Genomic DNA, 9,186 nt, shown 5'->3' with positions numbered 1-9,186 from the left:
AGTGAACCTAATCCAGCGAGAAATAGTCTGCTTAGAAGCAGGACACACAATTTTCTTGGGATCATACAGGACAAACAGAGAGTCTGACTTTCTGTGACGAGAAGTTCTCTTCACATATATCTTCAGAGCCATTACAACATCCAAGGACTTTGATGTAATTGAGGAGTCGGTAGCCACTGGCACCACAATAGGTTGGTTGATATGAAATTCCGACACAACCTTCAGAAGAAACTGCTGGTGTGGCCGGAGCTCAGCTCTATATTCATGGAAGATCAAGTAAGGGCTTTTACAGGACAAAGCCCCCAATTTGGACACGCGTCTAGCAGAAGCTAAGGCCAACAATGTGACTGCCTTCCATGTAAGAAATTTGACCTCAACCTCCTGTAGAGGCTTAAACCAATCCGACTGGAGGAACTGCAACACGACGTTAAGGTCCCAAGGCGCCGTAAGCGGTACAAAGGGAGGTTGGATGTGCAAAACCCCCTTCAAAACCCCAGGGAGGGCAGCCAATTGTTTCTGAAAGAAAATGGATAGGGCTGAAATCTGGACCTTCACAGATCCTAACCTCTGGCCCATATCTACACCTGCTTGCAGGAAGAGGCAGTGGCGTATCTGTAATGGGTGCAGTGCACACGGGCCCTTTCTGGTGTCCGGGTGTGGGCCCCCTCCTCTCCCGTCACGGTAGTCGGCAGTAGCGCTGTTAGTGCTCTGTCTGAGCACTAGAGACTCTGGTACAGTGCCAGAGTCTACAGCGCATGCACAGGTCTCTGAAAAAATGTCCGCTGCACCATTTATACGGAGACTTGCACATACGCTGTAGACTCTGGTACTGTGCCAGAGTCTCTAGTGCTCAGAGCGGTAACAGTGCTGCTACAGGATGGGAGAGGAGGGGGCCCATACCCGGAAACTGCACACGGGTCCCCTCCTCTCTAGATACACGCCTGGCAAGAAGAGAAAACGTCTGAGTTGAAACTCCACCGTAAGAAAATTCTTGGATTCACACCAAGAGACATTTCTTCCAAATGTGATGGTTATGTTTAGACGTTACCCCTTTCCTAGCCTGTATGAGGGTAGGAATGACCTTTTTCGGAATGCCCTTCCGAGCAAGTATCAGGCACTCAACTTCCATGTCGTCAAACATAGCCATGAATGGCCCCTGCTGCAGCAGGTCCTCCCGAAGCGGAAGAAGCCTTGGTTCTTCTTGCAGTAGATTCAGAAGGTCTGCGTACCAATCCCTTCTTGGCCAGTCTGGGGCAATGAGGATTGCTTGAACCCTTGTTCTCCTTATGAGCTTTAGGATTCTTGGGATGAGTGGGAGTGGTGGAAACACGTACACTGACTGGAACACCCATGGAGATACCAGGGCATCCACTGCCTGTGGGTCCCTCGACCTGGAATAATAACGCCGAAGCTTCTTGTTGAGACAAGAGGCCATCATGTCTATTTGGGGTAATCCCCAAAGGTCTGTTATTTCCTTGAACTCCTCCGGATGAAGACCCCACTCCTGAGGATGGAGATCGTGTCTGCTGAGGAAGTCTGCTTCCCAGTTGTCTACTCCAGGAATGAAGATGGCTGACCGCGACATCGCGTGTTTTTGTGTCCAGAAGAGTATTCTTGACACCTCTGGCATTGCCGCTCTGCTCCTCTTTCCGCCTTGTCGGTTTATGTAAGCCACTATTGTTACGTTGTCCGACTGCACTTGAATGGCCAGATTTCTTAGAAGAGGGGCCGCCTGAAGAAGACCGTTGCAGACGGCTCTTAGTTCCAGGATGTTGATGGGCAGGCCGGCTTCCAGGCTTGACCACTGTCTTTGGAAGGTTACTCCCTGAGTGACTGCTCCCCAGCCCCGAAGGCTCGCATCCGTGGTTAGAAGGACCCATTCCTGAATCCTGAACCTGTGGTCCTCCAGAAGGTGAGGTAATCACCAGAGGAGTGAAATCCTGGCCTTTGGCGACAGACAAATTCTCTGGTGCATGTGGAGGTGAGATCCCGACCACTTGTCCAGGAGATCCAGTTGGAAGGTCCGAGCGTGGAACCTCCCGTACTGGAGAGCCTCGTAAGAGGCCACCATCTTTCCCAATAGGTGAATGCATTGATGAACCGAAACCCGGGTTTGCTTCAGGACATCCCGGACCATAGCTTGTATCACCAACGCCTTTTCCGGTGGCAGAAACACCTTCTGCACTTGCGTATCCAGGATCATTCCCAGAAATGACAACCTCTGGGTTGGTTCCAAATGTGACTTTGGACGGTTCAGGATCCAACCATGACTCTTGAGGAGGGGTGTTGTGAGAACAATGGACTGCAGCAGCTTCTCCTTGGATGATGCCTTTATCAGCAGATCGTCCAGATATGGAATGATGTTCACCCCTTGTTTGTGGAGGAGAACCATCATTTCTGCCATCACCTTGGTAAACACCCTTGCTGCTGTGGGGAGGTTGAATGGCAGTGCCTGGAACTGGAAATGACAGTCTAGCAATGCGAAACGGAGATAAGCCTGATGCGGCAGCCAGATTGTAATGTGGAGGTACGCATCCTTGATATCCAGGGATACCAGGAATTCCCCCTCTTCCAAACCTGATATCACCACCCTGAGAGACTCCATCTTGAACTGGAACTCCTTTAGAAAGGGGATCAATGACTTAAGGTTCAGAAAGGACTTGACCGAACCATGCGGTTTCGGTACCACGAAAAGGTTCAAATAGTAACCTGTGGCCTGCGCTGGGGAGGAACTGGCACAATGCCCTGTACCTCCACCAGATTTTGGACAGCTTCTTATAGTACGGTGCTGTCTGCCAACTGAGTTGGTAAGCCTAATTTGAAAAAACGATGAGGAGGGAGACTTTGAAATTCCAGCCTGTATCCCTGGGATGGGTGTGGTACATCAAATCGACAGTGTCTAGGTCGACAATGTTTAGGTCGACCACTATAGGTCGACAGTCACTAGGTCGACATGGATGGAAGGTCGACAGGGTTTCTAGGTCGACAGGTCTAAATGTCGACATGAGTTTTTCCAAAAAAAAAAATTCTTTTTTTTAAATTTTTTCATACTTAACCGTTCCAATCGTAGTCCACGTGGATCGTTAAGTATGAAAAAATTCAAAAAAAGAAAATTTTTGAAAAACTCATGTCGACATTTAGACCTGTCGACCTAGCACATGTCGACCTTCCATCCATGTCGACCTAAACACTGTCGATCTTCAGACCGGATGCCCCCTGGGATACAATATCTTATCACCCAGGGATCCAGGCCGGACGATACCCAGACGTGACTGAAGTGTCAGAGTCTCGCTCCCACTGGCCCCACCTCCAGGCCGCGTGTTCCACCGTCATGGGGCAGGACTTTGGCTTACCTGATGCAGGCTTTTTTTCCTGGGGACGTGCAGCAGCAGGTTTCTTGGACTTAACTCGTCCTCCCCTAAAGAAGGTATTGGACGGTCTGGCCTTCCTAGGCTTGTTAGGCCGAAAGGGCTGTGTTGCAGATGAAGAGAAGGATTTCTTCGGAGCAGGTGCTGCTGAGGGAAGAAACGGAGACTTACCCGCTGTAGCCGTGGATATCCATGCGTCTAGAGCTTCCCTAAAGAGAGGCTGACCTGTATAGGGTAGGGCCTCCACACTTTTTTGGGGGGATTCTGCGTCGGCCGACCACTGGCGCAGCCACAGTCTCCGGCGAGCTGAAACAGACATGGAAGAGATTCCTGCAGCCATGGAACCCAGGTCTTTCATGGATTCTACCATAAAACCTGCTGAATCATATATGTTGCGTAAATATAATGCAACATCATCCCTATCCATTGTATCCAAATCCTCAAGTAAGGTAGCCGACCATTTTACTATTGCCTTTGCAATCCATGCACTAGCAATAGTGGGACGTAATATGGCCCCTGAAGCAGTGTACATTGATTTAAGCGTGTTATCAATTTTTCTATTGGCCGGCTCCTTTAAGGCGGTAGATCATGGAACAGCTAAAACCACCCTCTTAGAGAGTCTGGACACAGAGGCGTCAACAATCGGCGGGTTTTCCCATTTTTTCCTGTCCTCAGGGAAAGGAAATGCCACCTGGACCCTTTTAGGGACCTGGAATTTTTTCTCAGGGTTTACCCATGCTTTCTCAAATATAGCACTCAATTCCTTTGATGCAGGGAAGGTTAGCGAGGCTTTTTTATTTTCAGTGAAAAAAGCCTCCTCAACCTGCTCAGATGTGGTATCATTAACATTCAACACATCCCTGATCGCCTCTGTCAACAACTGCACCCCCTTTTCAAGAGATGCAGATCCCCGCAAGCCACAACACATCCCCATCACAGTCTGTTGTGTCAGAATCGGTATCCGTGTCGTCTTGTGTGACATGCACAAGCGCACGTTTGTGGGGGTATGTAGCGGAGCGTCCTGAGGTACCAGAAACCGGCCATAGAGCTCTGTAATACCTGGGTTGCAGATTCACTACTTGCAACCTTGTCAGAAATCTGAGAAATCCAAGATTTGATAGAGGAAAACCACTCAGGCTCCCTGGCTGGTATCTGTGCTAAACCAGTGCTTGCCTGATTACATGGAATGGGATCATCCTGGGAGGATAAATCCTCTACAGCATATAACACAGTGTCCCTGGACATAGCTAAAGAAGACCACCAAACACTCTATACACACACACACACACAGGTGAGGGCAGACACAGTCTCCCCTCCCCACCCCAAGAATGGCAAGAGAGACTCGGAGATTGGAGCCAACCCACACAGAGCGCTTTTACCAAAGGGAAACCCCTTGTCAGCACTGACTGTGCACCTTAATAGGACACACAGTCGTATTACAGCCTCCCTCCCTTCTACAACCCCCTGGTACCATGTACAGGTAGCTGGAGTTGCTGTGGAGGGACCTGTTCTCCTTCTCAGCGCTGTGCAGGCAGGAAAATGGAGCTGAAACTCTGCTGGGTCCACTCTGAGGAGAAGCTCTGCCCCCTTAATGGCGCTGTCTTCCCGCTCTTCATGGATTATACTGGCCTGAGGAATTAGTGCTGGCTGAGATCCGAGGACCCTGACAGGCTTCTGGACCAGTGAAGGGGTTAAGCGCTGGCCCAGGGCGCCCCTCACAGCGCCGCACCATGTACCTCTGAGCCTTCCCAGGAGCGCAGTTCATACTGCGCTCCCGCTGCCGCCATCTTCACACCGGCCCCCTGCTTGCAAGGGGGGTTGGTGTCTTACTCGCCACTTCTTCAGCTCTGTAAGGGGTTGGCGGCATGCTGCTGGGGCGAGTGATCCCCTGTGGTGGGGAGCGATCCGACCCCTCTGGTGCTCAGTGTCCAGTCAGCGGAAACAGTGGCTTAGAACCCGCAGGGCGGACACTGCTCCCCCCCTTAGTCCCTCGCTGCAGGGAGGCTGTTGTCAGCAGCCTCCCTGTAAAAAAATAAACTCAAAAATCAAACTTTTCTAGAAAAGCTCTTTAGAGCTCCCCTAGCTGTGGCCGGCTTCTCCCGGGCACATTTTCTAAACTAAGTCTGGTAGGAGGGGCATAGAGGAAGGAGCCAGCCCACACTCTTAAACTCTTAAAGTGCCAATGGCTCCTGGTGGACCCGTCTATACTCCATGGTACGAGTGTGGACCCCAGCATGCTCTAGGACGTAAGAGAAAAGATGTTTTTTTTTCCTATTCTCTATAACAGGTGAAATGATAAAATGTAAAGCGATCCAGATCTTGCCATACATCTATATGATATAGGGGTATATGCAATTGCGGTCGAATTCCCGAAATTGTCGAATTCCGGGACTTTTTCGCCAAAAAAAAAAAAATCGTCAATGCAATTCAGTACTTTCCGTCAAAAAAACGGACTTTCAAAATTCGACTTTTTGAAATTCGACTTTTGTCAAATTCGACTTTTCTGCAATGATACAAGTTGCTACAATTCGACCAAAGTATATTCAATTAAAGTTTGGAAATTCGACAACAGTGCTTTTAGACAGTAAATTCGACATTTTCAATCCGCCACACTTTGGTGGGTGAAACTAATAAAAAAAATTTAAAACATGTTTTTTTTTGTGTTTTTTTTATTGATAATAGCATATCTATTTATATTAGAAGGGATTAGGTACTTGGTTTGTCTTTTTTGGAGGCACAAGTATTATTTATATATTTTTTAAAATAATATATATTTTTTTTTTTTGTTTAGATGGAATGGTCAAATTCAGAAAAAAAATGGCGTGGGGTCCCCCCTCCAAAGCATAACCAGCCTCGGGCTCTTCGAGCTGGTCCTGGTTCTAAAAATGCGGGGGGGGGAAATGACGGGGATCCCCCGTATTTTTAAAACCAGCACCGGGCTCTGCGCCTGGTGCAAAAAATACGGGGGACAAAAAGAGTAGGGGTCCCCCGTATTTTATACACCAGCATCGGGCTCCACTAGCTGGACAGATAATGCCACAGCCGGGGGTCACTTTTATACAGTGCCTTGCGGCCGTGGCATTAAATATCCAACTAGTCACCCCTGGCCGGGGTACCCTGGGGGAGTGGGGACCCCTTCAATCAAGGGGTCCAGCCACCCAAGGGCCAGGGGTGAAGCCCGAGGCTGTCCCCCCCATCCAAGGGCTGCGGATGGGGGGCTGATAGCCTTGTCAAAATTGAAAGAATATTGTTTTTTCCCAGTAGTACTACAAGTCCCAGCAAGCCTCCCCCGCAAGCTGGTACTTGGAGAACCACAAGTACCAGCATGCGGGCGAAAAACGGGCCCGCTGGTACCTGTAGTACTACTGGGAAAAAAATACCCAAATAAAAACAGGAGACACACCGTGACAAGTACAACTTTATTACACACTGCCGACACACACATACTTACCTATGTTGACACGAAGCAGTCGGTCCTCTTCAAGTAGAATCCACGGGTATCTGAAAATAAAAGATAATTATACTCACCTGATCCAGGGTCCAGAGATAAATCCACGTACTTGTCAAAACAACAAAACGAACACCCGACCACCGGACTGAAAGGGGTCCCATGTTGACACATGAGACCCCTTTCCACAAATGCAGACACCCCCGTGACAGCTGTCACAGAAGTGTCTCTTCAGCCAATCAGCAAGTGCAACGTCCTTGCACTCTGCTGATTGGCTCTGTGTGCGTCTGAGCTCAGACAGCGCATCGCAAAGCCTCTCCATTATATTCAATGGTGGGAACTTTGTGGTTAGCGGTGAGGTCACCCGCGGTCAGCGGCTGACCGCGGGTAACCCCACCGCTGACGGCAAAGTTCCCACCATTGAAAGTAATGGAGGGAGCTGTGCGATGCGCTGTCCGAGGTCACACGCGCACAGCCAATCAGGTGAGCGCCACAGAAGTAGCGCTTCCTGATTGGCTGAAGGGACCTCAGTGACAGGAGTCACGTGGGGTCCCGGCACATTCGGGGAAAGGGGTCTGATGTGTAAACATGGGACCCCTTTCAGTTCGCTGGTCCGGGTGTTCGTTTTCTTTTTTTAACAAGTACGTGGATCATCTCCCGGACACTGGATTGAGGTGAGTCTAATTTTTTTCACAGGTACCCCGGATCGTCGGAGACTGTGGCAGTCGGCGGGTCAACATAGGTAAGTATGTGTGTCGGCAGTTGTGTAATAAAGTTTTACTATCAAGGTGTGTGTCTCCTGTTTTTATTTGGATATTTTTTTTCAGTAGAACTACAGGTACCAGCGGGCCCGTTTTTCTCCCGCATGCTGGTACTTGTGGTTCTCCAAGTACCATCTTGCGGGGGAGGCTTGCTGGGACTTGTAGTACTACAGGAAAAAAACAATATTCTTTACATTTTCTCAAGGCTATCAGCCTCCCATCCGCAGCCCTTGGATGGGGGGGGACAGCCTCGGGCTTCACCCCTGGCCCTTGGGTGGCTGGGGGGGGGACCCCTTGATTGAAGGGGTCCCCACTCCCCCAGGGTACCCCGGCCAGGGGTGACTAGTTGGATATTTAATGCCACGGCCGCAGGGCGCTGTATAAAAGTGACCCCCGGCTGTGGCATTATCTGTCCAGCTAGTGGAGCCCGATGCTGGTGTATAAAATACGGGGGACCCCTACTCTTTTTGTCCCCCGTATTTTTTGCACCAGCACCAGGCGCAGAGCCCGGTGCTGGTTTTAAAAAATACGGGGGATCCCTGTCAATTTTTCCCTCGCATTTTTAGAACCAGGACCAGCTCGAAGAGCCCGAGGCTGGTTATGCTTTGGAGGGGGGACCCCACGCCATTTTTTTTCGTGTTTTTCCCCATTTTTTTAAATCGCGGCAAAATCCGGCAAATCGGCCGTTTTTAACCCGCGCGACTGTCGAATCCGTTTTCCATTGAATATGGTGAATTTCGGCAACCACTTGCCGAAATTGGACGGTCGAATTGTGTCGAATGAAAAAACAGCGATAATTTTCCGCGATTCGACGCTAATTGCATATACCCCATAGTGTACGAATGCATGATTTTGATGCATTGTAACATGCATCATGTCCCATATGGTACACTATTTATGGACCCTTACGATGCGAGGCGGGGCCCTGTGGGTTGTACATTGCATCAACATATCATATGTGCTGCACATATTATCAGTCGCACCGGGGAGGGGTCCATTGCGGGTGGTATGATAGATTTTAAAGTGCAAAAGCACCGTACAATATATCGCATGGGTGGCGGGGGGATCGAAGTATGACTTGTAATAATATATGGCCAGCATTAGATGACAGAATTTCAGTAATGTATACCCCTCATTTTCCCCAAAGTCATCTGATTTTCACAAATCCCAAGGAGTGGTGGTGGTGTGCTGATCTTCCACCAATCCAAAATTAGATTAGAAAAGACTTATTACCTGGTTATAAGAAGATCTGTTCTTAATTCTTTAATGACTACATAAAGAGAAACCAGGAGATCTGGTGTCGAGAGAGGAACAGAGGCTAAAAAGCAGGTACCACTACCGTTGCAGAGTGGATCAGACAGTCCTACTGTTTGTTAGCACTATGCAGTAGTAGGAAAAATACCTAAACCTCTAAGGGTGCATTCAAGTACAACTGTCTTGGCTTTCAAGGTATATTTTGCCATCAAGGAAGGGATTTGCAGCAATTTTGCTGATTTTCACAACTTCTCAACATTGGAGGCAATTGTCTCATTACAAAAGTCCTCAAGGCCATAGCTTCTTGCTCTATAATCATCTGTGATGTCTTTTTAGGTGTAAGGGAAAATGTAAC

The sequence above is a fragment of the Pseudophryne corroboree genome, chromosome 2 (genome assembly GCF_028390025.1).
Source record: "Pseudophryne corroboree isolate aPseCor3 chromosome 2, aPseCor3.hap2, whole genome shotgun sequence".
Lineage (NCBI taxonomy): Eukaryota > Metazoa > Chordata > Amphibia > Anura > Myobatrachidae > Pseudophryne > Pseudophryne corroboree.
This window is presented reverse-complemented; position numbering follows the sequence as displayed.